The 16941-nt window shown below is 44.3% G+C and overlaps 1 protein-coding gene across 1 annotated transcript in view; it reads right to left on the minus strand.

The window, feature by feature from the left end:
• The window catches only part of Pag1 (phosphoprotein membrane anchor with glycosphingolipid microdomains 1), a 155936-nt gene that overhangs the window by 92268 nt on the left and 46727 nt on the right, over positions 1 to 16941 (minus strand). Inside the window, exon 2 of the mRNA XM_057790416.1 lies at positions 2339 to 2394. The gene's annotated coding sequence lies outside the window, so the exon portion shown is untranslated. The remainder of the gene's footprint in view (positions 1 to 2338; positions 2395 to 16941) is intronic.

Here is a 16941-nt window from a genome sequence, read left to right on the forward strand (position 1 = left end):
AAGGCTATTCTAGAATTAATGAGGAAAGAAGGGGCCGGAGCATTCTCAGAAGTGAGGACAGTGTGCAGAGAATGACGTGCTTGTCTTAAGAGGCATGGCATTCTGGAACACTTGAAGAAATCCAGGCCTATGGGAGCAGGGTAAGGCATGCTGGAGGGGTGCCCAGGACCAGGCCACGGGGCTCCCCAGCCAGGTGTCTGGATGGGGTCTGCAGGCTACACAGGCATAGGAGTCGCTCTGTGGGGATCATAGGCAGTCCTGTGATGGAGTCTCTTGGAAAGGAGCTACAGAAGCCATCAGACAGGAACTGTGCACACGGGAAGGCCACAAGCAAAGCACTGACTGGTGGCAGCAGAGGAGCCGGAGGTCAGAAAGACTCTTGCAATGACGATTAGTGACATAAATATGTGACCAGATAATCACCAGTTCTGCTCCTGAAACTTCTGCAGTATTATCTGAAATCCAAAATCTGGGGGACTGAATGGGGAGGGGGCCATGCCAGGGCAGCGATTTCTGGCTTGAGTAACTGGGTCAACAGGGATGCCATTAATTGGAGTATTGATTCCAGGAGAAGCAATCAGCTACAAGGTGGGGGAGGAGGCCGTTTCACTGTATGCCCAGTCATTTGCAGAGCTTCTTGGGACGCATAAATAGAGATTATCAGAGAACTAGGGAAAGGAGTTTGGTACAACAGAGAGCAAGCTGCAAATTCACACTAATTTAGAAAGAAAACCAAAGACAAACAGAAACATATTTTTGTTGTAAAAAGCTTAAGAGTGAGGCCACAGGCACAAAAGGAGCAGCCAGCGCGCTGCAGACAGCGGGGGTGGGGCTGAGGGCACTACAGATGAGTCTGATACCTATTCCAAAATGCATGGTTTCCTCATTAAATCTCAATGTTCCCTGACTGGAAAATGTTCTGCACTCCAGGTCACCACTAAATGTGAAGGCAAGTTGCTCTAGTGGAAGCAGAGTGCTTTAGAGAAAGTATTTAATCCCTGAATCAAGATTCTTGTCAAATGTCGGGAGATCAGAGGAAGGCATTTGTGGAGTGCGGATAATCAAAGCCCTTAATGCACAGATTCTTTAGCCTCAGTTAACTAACAAAAAGCAACTGTTTCTAGGATCTGTAGCTACACTGGGAATGACTCAGGTCTCAAACTACATTGACCCCATTCTCCAAACAGCAAAGACTTAACTCAGAATTTCTCAACGAGTGTAAGAAAAGATTTAATTAAAAGACAGTGGTTTATTTTTACCAAGTTCGTTCTCTGAGAGGCTCAGAAAACCCAGACCGGATGGACCCTTTTTCCCGTGAGCACAGAGGAACTGGATAATAGTGTGTGATGGGATCAGGTCAGGCAGGCCAAGACACTGGAGGTTTCTAAATCTTTCAAATGGGGTGGACATGACACTTCAAAGTCCAGGATTCATTTAAAAAAGTGATCATCTTGTAGTAATCTAATCGCTAAAATCGAATACAGAATATCTTTGTGTTGACTTGGCATTTGCTCAGGCTCAAGGATTTAACTCTGGATTAGATTCTGTTAACAGGCTGGTCCAGTCCAGGTCACCCGGGGATTTCTGTGTCAGTCACCACAGCCTCATGATGGAGTAGAGGGAGCTGTGTGCACTCTCTCCATCCTCCCACCAGTTAGCACTGCCATCCCACGATGAAGAAAGAGACTGAGATGGGGTAGCAATGGCCGTGGCCACAGGGGTCTCAAAGAGCGAGTCAGACATTGAGTCTGGCGCTGATCAAAGGGAAGCATCGTGGTGTAGAAACTGTGCCTGCTGTGTCTTGGTCCCTTGTCTTTGGATAGGAAACGCCCCACGTGTTGATGGCTCGGTCAACAGTTGGTGGAACTTTTGAGAGGTGATTTGATTAAAGGGCTGATTCCATCAGTGGATTAACTGGTGATGGATTCACTGCTGAATGGGCCCTTCGAGAGGTGAGAGAAGAAACAGGATACTGGGGATGCCCCTGGTGGGTGGAGTTTGTCCTTACGCCCTTCCCCTCTGGCTTCCTGGCTGCTAGGAGAGAGGGGCTTTGACCCACCACACCCTTCAGTTGGTCTAACCACGGGCCCCAAATGATGAAGCTTCTGACTCAACTGTGGTCCATAACAGACCTTCCTCCCTGTTTCTCTCAGGGGTGGATTAGAGCAACATAAACAGATAGCAGCAGCAGTCTCTATGGCCGAGCACTTGTGATGCGTGGCACTTAAGACCGGCTATCTCACACTGGCTGGAGCTGCATCCAGAGTTACGCTAGAAGCAAGCTTAAATGGTCAATATTAGAGATGATAATGTGGATGAATAAATACCCCAAACTTACCTCTCCCCAGCGCCAAAGTTGTGTTCCACTGTTGAAATCAGAGGACTCAGTTTGTTCTAGAAAGGAACAAGAGGAAAATATTTCATATTCGACTAAAACTGTAAAAATGAAGCATAACATTATTACCTTCTCTTTTACTGAGTATTATGCAGCAAAGGAAGGAATTGATCAATAACTCTTTAAACTGTAGCATTTTAATATAAGTAGAAAGGAGTCCTAAAGGCAGAAGTTAAAGTGTGCTCTTAAAATAGCCAGAGTCTGGGGCAGGAGAGATGGATTTGTGGTTATGAGCACTTGTTCCTCTTGCAGACGACCTGAGTTCAGTTTCGAGCACCAACACAGTAGATCAGTGACTCAGCTGCCCATGGCTTCAGCTCCAGAGAATCAGATAGACTCTTATGACTGACATAGTTACCTGACACACATGTGGTACATGTATATACATGCAGACAAAACACTCATGCATATTAAATAAGTCAATCTAAATGTTTTTTAAGAAATAGTTTTATATAGTACCCCATATATAAGATACATGTACACTGTACATATCACTGTATATATAAGCAAAGAGAAATGGTACATCAGACACATGTGGTATTTAATTATGTCAATGCCTTTCTTGATTCATTGCCTCCTTCCTCCTTTACCTCACAGACTCCCATGATAGGCATGAATTATCATTGTCATAAACAGACCTGGGAGATGGGCTAAGGTAACACAGATTCAGACAAAAATAGCTAAGTGAGTGTGTGTATGTGTGTGTGTGTGTGTGTGTGTGTGTGAGAGAGAGAGAGAGAGAGAGAGAGAGAGAGAGAGAGAGAGAGAGCACATGGGAAGCGAAAGGGCAGAGAACCATGTGCTAATTGCTGGCATAGAACTAGCCGTGCAATTTTATTCCCTCAACTTGAAATACACTGTATTTTAACACAGCGTCTTATGTTTAAAAGTAAGATTTTATCACTTATAAAGATCCCTTTCTGCAGGAGGAGGTGTGATTCAAACTTGAGAAATTTCAACTCCAGTCTAGAATTCTGTTTTGTTGGATGGTTCTTAAGCAGACCTGGTGGTGCTGTATGGAGGTGAGACACGGGGAGAGTGAGGGAGAGGCGCGAGCTGCTGGAAACTGCTTGGAAGACGAGCACTAAGGTAGAGAAGTGCCTCTTCTGTGCTTTTAATTTGTTCCTGTTTTAAAAAGTTTTAAAGGGGGAAAGAAGAAACTATTCTTAGAAAGAAATTATAAGAAAACCAACGTCAGAGAGGGCGAAGAGCTGCCCAGGTGAGACTTCATGGGGACCAGCAAGACCATAGCTTAGGGAGGGAAGAGAAACAGTGGTGCTCACATAAGAGAGGTATGGTCCTATGTGAGCTGCCCAGGTCAGAGGTTGCCACCCTACCCTACTTCAAAGACCCATGGCCATGGGGTCTAAAGTCCTTGGATGTGTGTGTGCACCAAGATAAAAGGGCAGTTGAAGGTGAGAGACAGTTACTCAGCAGGAGAGGCAAGAGCGGGTAGCCTCACATCCCACTGCCTCTGTTTGCAATGATGCAAGGCCACAGGAACTCCTCTCAGTCATCTACTGAGGAAACTCCCAACCCAGGACTACTTAGGGCCACAACGCAGGGATACTGTGGGTTCTGAGAGGTCCCCACACAAGCCAGAAAGCCCATCATTTTTAAAGGAGTGGGAATCTCAAGCTCTGAAGACAGCATCAGAAAGAAAATCTTAGGAATGCTACTCGTACAAAGTGGAGACGGTACAGGGAGTTTCCTTGCTGACTTACCACACTGGCATGAACAGACGGTACAGGGAGCTTCCCCTGCTGACTTACCACACTGGCATGAACAGACCCTCCCTCCCTAGCCAGGTGCCTGCTTACCCCAGCCCCCTCAGGTCATCTAGCCAACTGGCCCAGGGGACTGAAAACACACTATAGAAGACACAACCGATAATCTAATTCCAGATGTCCAGGTCTCATGAGAGATATGCTCCAAAGCAGGTACACTCAATTTCATGAAACAAACATGAAGACATGTAAAGCCACAGATTAACCCCAACCCAATAATTGTGAGGGGATTCAATACCCTGCTCTCACTGATGAAGGAAGGCACAGAAGGTGACACATCAAGACACTCCACTCAAACAGTGAAGGGTTCACACTTGCTCAGCAGCGCATGCAGCGTCCTTCAAAACAGGCCACCCTTTGTTTGTTTGTTTTCCAAGATGGGTTCTCTGTGTAACAATCCTGGCTGTCCTAGAACTTGCTCTGTAGACTAGGCCGGCCTCAAACTCAGATAGGCCTGACTGTGCATACCAAGTGCTGAGATTAAAGACATGCACCATCACCTCTGGCTTCAATACTTAACAATTATAGGAAAATTGAAATAACACCCTGCATTCTATCTCACCAACATAGAATAAAGCAAGACATCAACAGGAAGAGAAACTACAGGAGGCATACAAACTCATGGGCCCCAAACAACACGCTCTTAGATAATAAATGGCTCAATGAAAAATTCAAGAAGGAAAATTAAAAAAAAAAAATCTTTAGAACTTGAATACCAAAATCTCTGGGGTACAATGGAGACAGTTCTAAGTATATTTACAGCACTGAGTGTCTACATCAAAAATTTTGAGATCTCAAATAACTAAACGAGGTACCTTAAGGCCTTGGAAAAACAAGAATAGTCCAAGCCCAAAGCAGCAGATGAAATAATAAAATCAGGGTAGAAATTAATAAAATAAAAACAAACAGAAACAATACAAAGAATCAAAATTAAAGTTAGTTCTTTGAAAAGATAGAAGATTGACAGTCAAATTAACTGAGAGTATCTAAAAGCAATAACATTAGAGATGAAAAGGGAGACATCACTATACAACTCAATGAAATTCAGAAACCGTAAGGATGTACTATAAAAACCTATATTACCCTAAATTGGAGAATTTGAAACAATTGAATTTTTAGATGCAGATGATTTACCAAAATTAAACCAAGATGAAATAATTTAAACAGACCTATAGCCAACAATAGGATTGAAGCAGTGATATGAAGTCTCCTAACTAAAAAATGACCAAGGACATGGAGTCACAGCAGAATTCTACCAGAACGTCAGAGAAGAACTAACTGCATTACTATTCAGAACATGAAAAGAAAGAATGTTTCCAAACTGTTTCTAGGACACCAAAACCCAGATAAGGACACAACAAGAGAAAAAACTCCAGACAATCTCCCTGATGAACATAGATGTAAAAACTCCTTATAAGACACTGACAAGCACCCAAAAGATCATTCATCACAATCAAACAGGCTTCACTACAGGAATGCAGTGAAGATTGTCATACATATACCAATAAATGTAACTCATCAGTTAGGGGGACCCTCTCAGTTCTTGAAGTCCTACCAGAACAATACACAAGAGAGGGAAATAATAGCATGTGAATAGAAAAAGTAAGTAAAAGTATCCATACTTACAGATGATATGAACCCGCACATAAGAGACCTTAAAGACTCCATGGGAAAAAAAAACCCTCATAAAGCTGATAAACACTTGTAGCAAAATGGAAGTAGAAAAATCAATGTACAACAACTAGTAGCCTTTTTATATTCCAATGATAAAAATACTGAAAAAGAAATTAAGAAAACTACTCCATTCACAATAGCGCCAAGAAAATAAAAAATAAAAGAAGTTGAAATCAATATAACCAAGGAAGCAACGACTTCTATGATGAAAACTTTGACACTGAAGGTAAAACTGAGGAAGACACTGGAAAACGGAAAGACCTCACATTCTTACTCATGGATCAGAAGAAAAATACATCGTGAAAGCAGCCACCCTACCAAAAGCAACCTACCAATTTCAATGAAATCTTCATCAAAATTGCATGAACATTCTTCACAGATACATAAAGATATTTGATTTATATGGAAGCACAAAAGTCCAATGATAGCTAAAGCAATCTTGAGCAAAAAAGAGCACTGCAGGAGATGGCACAGCCAATTCTGAGCAACACTAGAGCCACATAATAAAAAGGGAACGATATTGGCGCAAAAGCAGACACATAGATCATGGGAAAGAATAGAGGACTCACATTCTCACATTTAAGCCCACACAATTACAATCACCTAGGTTTTGACAACAATCTCCAAAAATATGCCCCTGAGGAAAGTCAGTATCTTCAACAAATGGTATTAGGAAACCTGGATATCAACATGTCAAAAAAAAAAGAAAGAAAGAAAAAAAAAAGGGAATGCTCTTCGACACTGAGGCACAGGTTAGGACTTAGAAACAGGACTCTAGTAGCACAGGAAAGAAGACCAACTTTTGACACGTGGATCTCATGAAACTGAAAAGCAAAGGCAAACCCACAGAATGAATGGCAACCCACAGAATGGAATGTTTTTCCAGCTATATATCTGATAGAGGATCAATATCGGTATCAGTATCTAGAATATGTAAAAACACAAATAACCAAACTCTGAAATAATATCGGCCCAAATTTAAAATCAGACTATGGAGCTAAACAGAGATTTCTCAAAGCAGCAATACAAATGACTGGGAAACACTTATGACGAGCTCCATATTCCTCGTCACCAGGGGATCATATATTAAAACCACTTCAAGATTTCATCTCCTCCCAGTCAGAGTGACCACCATGATGGATATAAATGCAGCAATGCTGGCATGGATGTGAAGAAAAGGGGCCTTTGTACCCTGCCGATGGGAGTATAAACTAGCACAGCCATGCTGGAAATCTGCCTGGGTCCCTCAGAAAAGGAAAACAGGCCCACCACATGACCACTCCCACCCTCCCAGGGCGTAACAGCCTAGAAGAGACACGCTCCATGCTCACGGATGCTCTAGGCACAATAGGTAGAAAATGGGGTCGGTCTAGACGTCCACCAGCTGATGTATGGATAATAAAAATGTGGTATGCTCACAACAGGATTTAATTCAGCTATAAAGAAGATAAAATTATGAGCATTTCAGTTAAATATATGAAACTGGAAAAATCGTTGAGATAACTGAGGCCCAGAGAAATACTGCGTGTTCTTCTCATATAGATCCTAGCCCTGACCTTTCGGTTGGCGTGTCCAGCTTGACATACCTCTAGAAACCAGAGAGGGGCAGTGGTTAAGTGCTGCCTTGAGGGAAGGTGGTAGCATACAGGTGAAATGACTACACACAAGGAGAATGCTGGGGGTGGGAAGGCTTAATCAGGGAGGAGGTGAGCAAGGAGGGAGAGGATAAGGGGACCAAACGAAGCGGGTATGCTAAAGCCACATGGAAACCAACAAAGAACACAGAGAAAGTGTGGACTTATTTCTGCTACTGGCTGGCTCGCAGTTCCCTGAGATCTACCCGTCTCTGCCTTCCAGTGCTGTGCTTACAGATGTGCGCTGCTGAACAGTTTTTCCGTGGGCCTGGGGATCTCATACTTGCAGGGCAGGCCTTTACCCACTGAGTCCTCATCCTAATCCTCAAACTGTCCCTTAAAGAAGCTAGACAACTAATATAGAAAGGAGGATCTTATAAAAACCCTTGGCATTAAGCTGGAAACCAAGTGTGCTCATAAAGACTGACAATTCTTGCTAGCGAAAGGATCTTACAATGTGCTGTAATCTCATCCTGTTTTTGTCCATGGTCTGCCTCATTGTTCTCAACGCTCTCTTCCTTTGTTAGAGCCCAGTGAAGAGATGAGCTGTACACACCAGTGTAAGGTTTATGCTCAATAGGATATCTCAATTTATGCCCTGCTATCATTACAGCTGGATAGACTGGTGGAGGGGGAGAGGGGCTAGTAACTTTTACCCCAATATATGACAATCCAAAATGTTTCGAGTTTGGACAAATGTCCCACATAAGGCAAAATCACCCCAAGTTGAGAACTGTTGGCCTTATTAAATTTTAATTTAATAATTAAATTTATTAATTTAATAATACTTACTAAAAGACAACATGACTTCTACCCCAATGTCCATCTTACAGAGAGAGATGGCAGTGTGAGTGGGGCCCTCTGTGAGGAAGCAGACAGAGAAGAGAGAGAGAAGCTGTATTCACTAAGCCCTGATTAGAGTCTTAGTCAGCTGTGAGGTTAATGGTCTTACCTGCAACATCCTGTGTTTCCTGATGCAGTAAATCTTCCTTAATACCCTGAGAGGTAATGAGTTAGTGCATGGTAAGGATGTAACGAAATGCCAAGCTCTTTGGCATACACTAAAAATAAATGTGGCTACAACTTCTATACACATCAGTGCCTCTCCTTCACCTTTAGTGGACTAAATGCCTAACTTCTTGTCCTTAAGAACAGCTAGAAAGGCAGATTCTTAATGCAAGGTCTTGTATTTTATGACTGGGTCATTACCATCTTAGAGCCAGACAGTGGTTTGGAGGAAGGGAGGACACAGGAGTCAGAGGTCAGGCCAGAATCACTAAATGTTAATTAGTTTCATCTCTGTGTAAGTGTCCCAAGAGAGAGAGGAATGATGCTACTGTGGTGGTCTGAAAGAAAATGGCCCCAAAGGGAGTGGCACTATTAGGAGGTGTGGCCTTGTGGAGTAGGTGTGGCCTTGTTGGAGTAGGTGTAGTCTTGGAGAAAGTATGTCACTGTAGAGGCTGGTTTTGAGGTCTCATATATATGTTCAAGTCACACTCAATGAGATCGATCACTTCAGGTTGCTTGCAAGATATGGAACTCCCAACTCCCTCTCCAAAACTATGTCTGCCTACTCGCTGCCATGTCCTGCCATGGTAATGGACTAAGTCTCTCAAACTGTAAGATACCCCAATTAAATGTTTTCCTTTATAAGACTTGCTGTGGTCACGGTGTCTCTTCACAGCAATTGAAACCCTAAGACCAGAACGATGAGGTTGACTAAATCTCCACTTCAACTACCAGCCTTCCTGAGATCCTTTAATGAGACATGGTGTGGGATGTCCTTCTGTATAAGTGTTGCTTTTACGGCTAATGAATAAAGCTGTATCGGCCTATGGCAAGGCAGAATATAGCCAGGCTGGAGGAAATGTATATAGAGAGTAGGTAAAGTCAATGAGAAACCATGCAGCTGCTAAAGCAGGACACGCCGGAACTTTACCTGGTAAGCCACAGCCTCATGGCAATACACAAAATAATAGAAATTGGTTAATCTAAGATGTAAGAATTAATAAAAAGCCTGAGCTAGTAGGCCAAACATACAAAGGACAGAAAGCTTTGAATGGAATTTAATGTTGGGTACTTTTTGTTTTCTCCTAATCTTTAAAGGGTCTGGTAGGTAAACAGTTTTTACTAAATACAGAATTTTTAGGTTCAAACAAGTCCCAAAGCCAGGGCCTTCCTTAGCCTATCTATTCACAAAGGATGAGAGAGTTTGAAATATGTATGTCGACACATGCTTTTTCCTAATTCTGTTCTCATCTAACCCACCTCAATAATTATTCAAATATTTTAAGCATCTCCATATACCTGTCACTATGATACCTGGGGTTTTGATATTGATCAAAACAGACTAACTTCGATGTGAGATGTCCTTTCGTATATGTGTTGCTTTTATCGGTTGATGAATAAAGCTATTTCGGCCAATGGTTTAGCTGAATAAAGCCAGGCAGGGAATCTGAACAGATATATATATATATATATATATATATATATATATATATATATATATATATATAGAGAGAGAGAGAGAGAGAGAGAGAGAGAAGGCAGAGCCAAGCAGGCTCCATGAAGCTATCTACCAGGCAGAATAGCTGAGATGTTCACTGAAGAAACCAAAGGGTCAGGGGCACCCAGGAGTGGCTGTGACAGTAAATGCAGGAGTTGGGACCGACTTCACTGACAGAATGCTTTCTGAGAGACCATGACACAGTGGGGTATCAAAAGTCAGAATGCCAGTTCACGAGAGTGAGGAGAAGGAAGGATTTGAGGTTTGAAGACTGCATGGGCTACCCAGCAAAGGAAAGAAGCATTTATTTGGCCCATGGTTTCACAGGGATTTCAGTTCATCATAGCGGGGAAGGGTGGTTGCTCTGTTTATGGTAGAACATGGGCAAGAGTTGCTGTTCACACCGGCTGAAGCCTCAAAGGCCTATCCCCAGTATCCTGTTCCTACCACTCAGGCTCCATCTCTTAAACATTCCACGGGCTTCCCAAACACTACCTGAACTGGTGAATAAGCTCTCCAAATGTGAGTCTAGGGAAAACACCTAGATTCACAATGTGATAACGGGAAGTAACACAGAAGAGGGGATTAGTGGTCTGCAGCCGAGGGGCTCCTGTCATGAGCAGGAGATCGGTTAGCATAGTGGTGTAGATGCCCTCTGTCCTGCTGCCAGTAGAGGTGAGTGGGGGACTGGAAGAGGAAAGTGGGGAGAAGCAAAGACTTGAGCCGAATACCAAACGTGATTACAATGAAACACCATGCAATCCAATCCAGAAAGCGGGAAAGAACTGGAGGGCTAGCAGAGAGTGAGGGAAGGATCAACAGGCAGTGAGCATGTGGGGGTAAGGAGGAGGCACAGAAAGACTGGGAGGAGGTAACAGAGAAAGGGAAACTTGGAGAAAAAGTAGGTTAGACGCTTACCATTCAAAATACAGTCTTCGAATTGGCAATACCTAGGGGTTCAGACCCATAAAATCTGCATTTTAATACTGTTGCAGGTGATTGAAGTGCACAATCAATCTGGGGAAGAATAACTCTGAATCACTGTTGTGTCCACACCAAGGTGGATGACTCTATTTGCATAGAAGCAGTAACACCGTGTCAGATGGCGTGAGGGCAGGCTTCTGAGGTGACGCCTTCCTGGGGCCTCTTTCTCAGACTTAGCTCCCACCGTTCATTTGAGTGTCTTGAATTTCCACTAGTCTGTCTGATGCCCTTGGTCTGCAGGCCTTGGTCTGTAGGCCTCGTTTTTCTCCCCTTGTCTTTCCTCCCTGGCAGCAGGTGGAGAGCATCCTTTATTTCCTGCGACCCTAGTCCAGGTACACTCCTCCATTCTCCTCTAACTGTAAGGGGGAAGCCGGAGGTGCAGTTTCCTCAATCCTGCCTGCATAACTCTGTATGTTCAGGGATCTAGTAAGAGACATTAGTGCAAAGTAATACAGAATTGCCCTTCACAGCTTTTTAAAAGTTTAGCTTTCCAATTCAATAACCCTCACGGTTCTGTACCTTCTTTAATATGAGTAGGCTGTCTTCACATTGTATTGTTTTTTTAATTCTCTCTCCACACATGCGTGCATGCATGCGCACACACACACATACACACACACATGCACACATGCATACACACACGCACACATACACAGAAAACAACAGCTGTGTGACAACACAGGATGAAAGCTGAGGTTGAGCCTAATTAATGGCGGCTTTGTCCCTATGGCAGCTTTATTCCTAATAAACAGGGTGACATTTTATTAACCCAGACACAACCTCCTGCATAAAGACTTGCATACAAAGCGGTGGAAAATCACAAATGTGGAGTCTCTCATTTTCTTTTTCTGACACATGATTTCAGGGGCTGTCACATACACCAGGATTCTTACGGTTGCTGACAGTGATCGATTCTGAGGTCTTGCAATCCCAGATTCCTTTTTACACAGTTTCACCCCATGCACCTCGGCCTGTGCACAGTACTGTACGGGAGCCATGATAGCATCACTCCATGGGTAGGACAACCGCAGTCAGAAAGGTGAGGTGATGTAGCTTACCAAAGGTTTCTCCAAGCTCCAAACCAGCATATCAGGTGTCATAGTGACGCCTTCCACAGATGCATGCCTGTATGCTGAGGGCATGACACATAAGTTTTCTCTGTATGGCTGTATTCCTGTGTGCACATGAACATGACTAAATATCATATGTGATCACAGGAATAGGGAGGTTTAAACAAAGGGTCTCTAATTTCACTACTAGTCAATATTTGGTTGTGATACCCTCAAAAGTGGATATGAGCATTTTTCTTAATATATGATAATTCATCTCTTGCTGAGTTAGGTCAATGGAGAAGCCATCCTAGCCATCACTCTGCTAACCAGTGTTATGGTATAATAAACTGGCTTATCACCATGGGTACCAGAACGATGTGTCCAGCAGCTTGCCTGCCTGGCCTTAGGAGTACATCAGCTCTGCTGCCAGGAGGCAATGCCAGTAACTGCTGCTCCTTTGATCCCTCCCTCCATCAAGGAGACCGAGTGCTTAGGCTAGGTCGGCAGACAAGTGTACACAGTCAGTCTCTCTCCATGAGTTAATGACCATGATGCTTTGGGCTCACTGCTTTCCTCCTCTGTATTGCTCACTACCCTATGACTCAGAGACAGCCATGCCCAGCAATCCCCACATTGCTTCACAAGAGCAGTGTGCGGGTGACCCGTGGGGCAGAGCCCGGACAGGAAACTCGGAGAATAGTTTAGGAACCTGTGAGTTCACACTCAGGGTTGTGACACTGAGCCAAGCAAAGCTCCTGCACATTCACGGGATCAGGATTTCTGGGCTGATGAGATATTTCTTTTGAAGTCAGTGAGGCTAGAATCAATCAATCAACAAGAAAAGCAGTTCAGAAACTGACTTCTTCCCTCCCAGCTCTCACAGGGAAGAGAAACCAAAATCTTGTTTTTATTGTCAAAAACACAGGGCAAACTTTTGAGTTTCCTAGAGATTAAAAGGAACAAAAGATGTACGAGTGCAAACATTCGAAGGCTCATCTAAACACGTGCCTGTCGTATTTTAGTGCACCCAATGTCAGAATGAGCATATATCATAACTCCATATTTATTACTATCTCTATATATTTCTCTGGCTTAAATTGCTAAGTCTGGTAAGCTGGGACCAAATCTAGTCAGTGCTTTCTGGAATGTACATGAAACTGTTATGCATAGTTAGACATTAAAGGGTGTCTGACAGAGACAATTATAAAGAATGGGGATTGTTGATTCCATGGGAGGCACACGGTAAAAGGCCCCTGTCTTTCCTACAATGCCATAGAACCATCTAGTTTAACAGACGTCTGTGCACTGGGATCCACAAAACTAACTGTTGAGTGGTTGTGGACCAGCAGTATCAACATTGTTCGGAACACCCTAACAGAAAAACGAACCCCAGACCCGAACCCACACCTACTGAGTCAAGATATGCAACTTTACAAGACACCACAGTTACTACTACGCTCACTAACGTCTAGGAAGGCCCATCCAGTTCAACTGCTTCATTTTACAAGTGAGGAGGTCTCAGGCCCAAACAGGCTGAGGGACTAGCAGGGTGTAACTCGCCCTTCTTGGGACGCCAAGATCCAGATTCCGGCTCACTCTGCAATGCTCTTCCTCACATGACCCTACTATGGGATGCTGCGATTTAAAATGTGAATAAACAGCACTCCGTGCCATCCAGGGAACCATGCCAGACTGTTTGTGTTCGCTTGTCATGGGGTCTATTCTTTCTTTAAAGATTTAATTATGGGTATATGTGGCTGTAGGTGGACTTGTGTACATGTGAGTGCCAGTGCTTATGGAATTTAGATGAGGGCATTGCATTTTCTGGAGCAAGAGTTACATTACGGGCAGTTGTAAACTGCTTGACATGGATGCTGAGAATTGAACTCAGGCCCTCTGAAAGAAAAGTACCTGCTCTTAGCAACTGAGCCAACTCCCTACCCGCCACCTGTATACTTCCTACACCCTAAAATACCCTTACAAGATGCTAGGATGGACATGGAGAAGAGCATGTCTCAGAAGCAGGCTCGATCACCTCATGCTGCCTGGGACTGATGGCATGTGGAACTGGGCACCTTGCTTTTGGGGGGTGAGCTGGAAATCCCCATATTTCTACATATCTCTGGTGTTGGGACTATTATGTTAAGGTGTGTTACTTTGTTTGTGTTGCTTTGTTTAACTCTGTCACGATGTGATACTCTGCCTGTCTAGGACACCTGATGGTCTAATAAATAGCTGAGCAGCAAACAGCAAGGCAGGAGAAGGGAGAGGCAGGGCTGGCAGGCAGAGAGGTTATATAGACAGGGTTTTGGAGGAGAAGTATCCCGAGAGAGAGGAGAACATCAGGGGCCAATCACACAGCTACAAAGCAGTCCACAGAGTAAGAGTAAGATTTACAGAAGAGAACAGGAAAAGCCCAGAGACAAAAGGTAGATGGGATAATATAAGCTAAGGAAATCTGGAAAGAAACAAGGCAAGCTACAACCAGACATTTATAACTAAGAATAAGACTCCGTGTGTGGTTCATTTGGGAGCTGGGTGGTGGCCCCCCAAAAGAGCCCAAAGAGCTTAACATCCTATTACTACACTCCGGCCCAGTGATGCGGCTCTGACCATAGCTCTCCTCTGACCCTACTCTTTATCACATGCTTCAAAGTCAAAGCTTACACGTGGCTTTGCCTTAGCATTCTGGAGCCAAGCAAACTGCCAAACCCTCGAGGATGTGTATCCCAAACAAGATTAGAATCACAAGCGCAGGAACTATCTGAGTTGCTACCGATATCTTGGTTTTCTAAGCCATCCTCTAGAGCAGCTCTTTCCATACCTGCCAGTCTGGATATCACACACTTCCTAAAACAGGCTTGGAAACGTTCATTTCTGAGTAGGAGAACTTGATTATGTCATTTCCCCGAGGTTTCAGCTGTGAGAGCAGCCAGAGGGAAAGGAGATTCAATAATACTCAGACTGCGTGAGTGTTGTGCTACTAATATTTTAGGAAGCTGAAAGGGACAATCTGTCTGGCAGGCATCTGTCCTCACTCACGTGTGCACAGCAATGGTCCCCTCCCAGCAGATGGTAACTTTTCTGGGAAAAATTAATTTCTCCGTATGTGAAGAGATTGTATGTTTGTCCATAATCAACACTTTGAGTACCAATTGAGGAATCAGAAAAGAACATGTTGGGTATAAGTGCGCTACACTGAAGGGGGGATGGCTTCAAAAAGGCAAGAAGGTAGCTGAATCAATGATCCGAGATGTGGGGAGAATATTAAATGTTGCTGGAAACACTATGAACCATTGGAGAGGACGAGCAATTGATCCATGTTCTACAGATTCCTAAATAAACCATGAGATCAAACTGTTGCTCTCCTGAACTGGCTCACAGCTGGGGCTCTTGCCCTGGATGCTACTAACCTGTCCCCTCCCGCCAGACTATCTCCGCTATTCCCCACCTACCCAGTCCAAATCTGTCTTTCTGATCTCTTTAATCTGAATCTAAGGCCTAATGTTTGTGTGTGGTCTTTGGCCTACAGACTGTTTTAGATTAATGGTAAGATCGTTATCTTCCTCTCATCACCTTGCACCTCTGGCATACAACATCCATCTTCATCTTTTAAACCTTGTCTCTACCACTGCTTCCAATGTCCACACAAAACACATACTTGTACATATATAGAAACATACATGCACACACACACCCCTCCCCACACCTTCCACCTGAGGGGAAGAGGGAAGGTAACAAGAACAAAAGAAAGGGACCTTTGCCTTCTTTGCATGGATTTCCTATCTCACAGGCCTGTGGAGAAATAGAGAAGTGGAGAGAGCAGAACGGTGAAGGAAGTTACTTCACGCTCTTGACGCACTTCTGAAATGTTCCTCCTCTCTGCACTCTGCAATATTATGAGTGGAACCTGAGATTCTCTCATAGCCCCCGAGTGTTTGGGACACTAGGTCCACAGGTGGTACTGTTCTGAGAGGCATGGAGCCTTCAGAGATGGGGCCTAGCAGGCAGAGCAGGCCCCCAGAGCAAGCCTTTGGCACCTCTGTCTTCCTCTGGCTCCTCCTTGTCTCTGTTTTCTGATCTGAAGTGATCTGAACAGCCGCTGCCACAGGCTCCTGATGCCATGGCCTGAGCTACTCTGCCCCAGTCTGAAACACACTGGAGCTGTGAGCCCAGACACACCCTCCCTCCCTTACGTGTGCCTAGCAGCACTGTCACAACAATGCAAAAGTACCTGACACAGCGGCCCACCCAGGGAGCCCAGTGTGTGTGATAGAGTGGGATCAGGGTGAGGAGGAGGTGAGAGGCCAGAAGAAAAACACCTTATTATGCCGATCAAGACTTCAGATCTACTCTCTACGTTTCTTCAGGTTAGCAGCTGCTGAAAGAAGGGAAAGAGTGAAGCCCCACACCTCCCTGCTCCCCTCAAAGCCCTCGGAAGGGAGAGAGTAAAGCCCCATGCCTCCCCGCTTTCCTCAAAGCCCTCAAATTTCCTTCATCCCCATCTTGTGTGCCCTCTGCTCACTTCCACACTTCCCCTCCACCATGACAATCCTCCTCACAATGTGTGCTGGTTCCTCCCCTACATCCTGAAACCCAATCATCAGAGCTCTGGAAGAGGGTTGGAAGAGCAGTTCCCTAGAGAGAGGACCCAGCTTTTTGGACTTGGGAACCACTGGCCCTGCTGCCTCCCATCCCACAACAATCAAGAGAAGACTGTGGCACCCTTAGAGACCCACCTTAGAGGAGGCCTACCTTAGCGGCCCACCCGGTATAGATGGATGAACTCGTTCTCAACATACAAAGTTAAGAACACGGAATTTATTTCCTTTGAGTTTTTTGATATACATCATTTAGTTACATATTTTTTGGCACACGTAACTTAGTTTTATATTTTTGTATACATTAT

This window comes from Chionomys nivalis, chromosome 16, assembly GCF_950005125.1.
Source record: "Chionomys nivalis chromosome 16, mChiNiv1.1, whole genome shotgun sequence".
Classification (NCBI taxonomy): Eukaryota; Metazoa; Chordata; class Mammalia; order Rodentia; family Cricetidae; genus Chionomys; species Chionomys nivalis.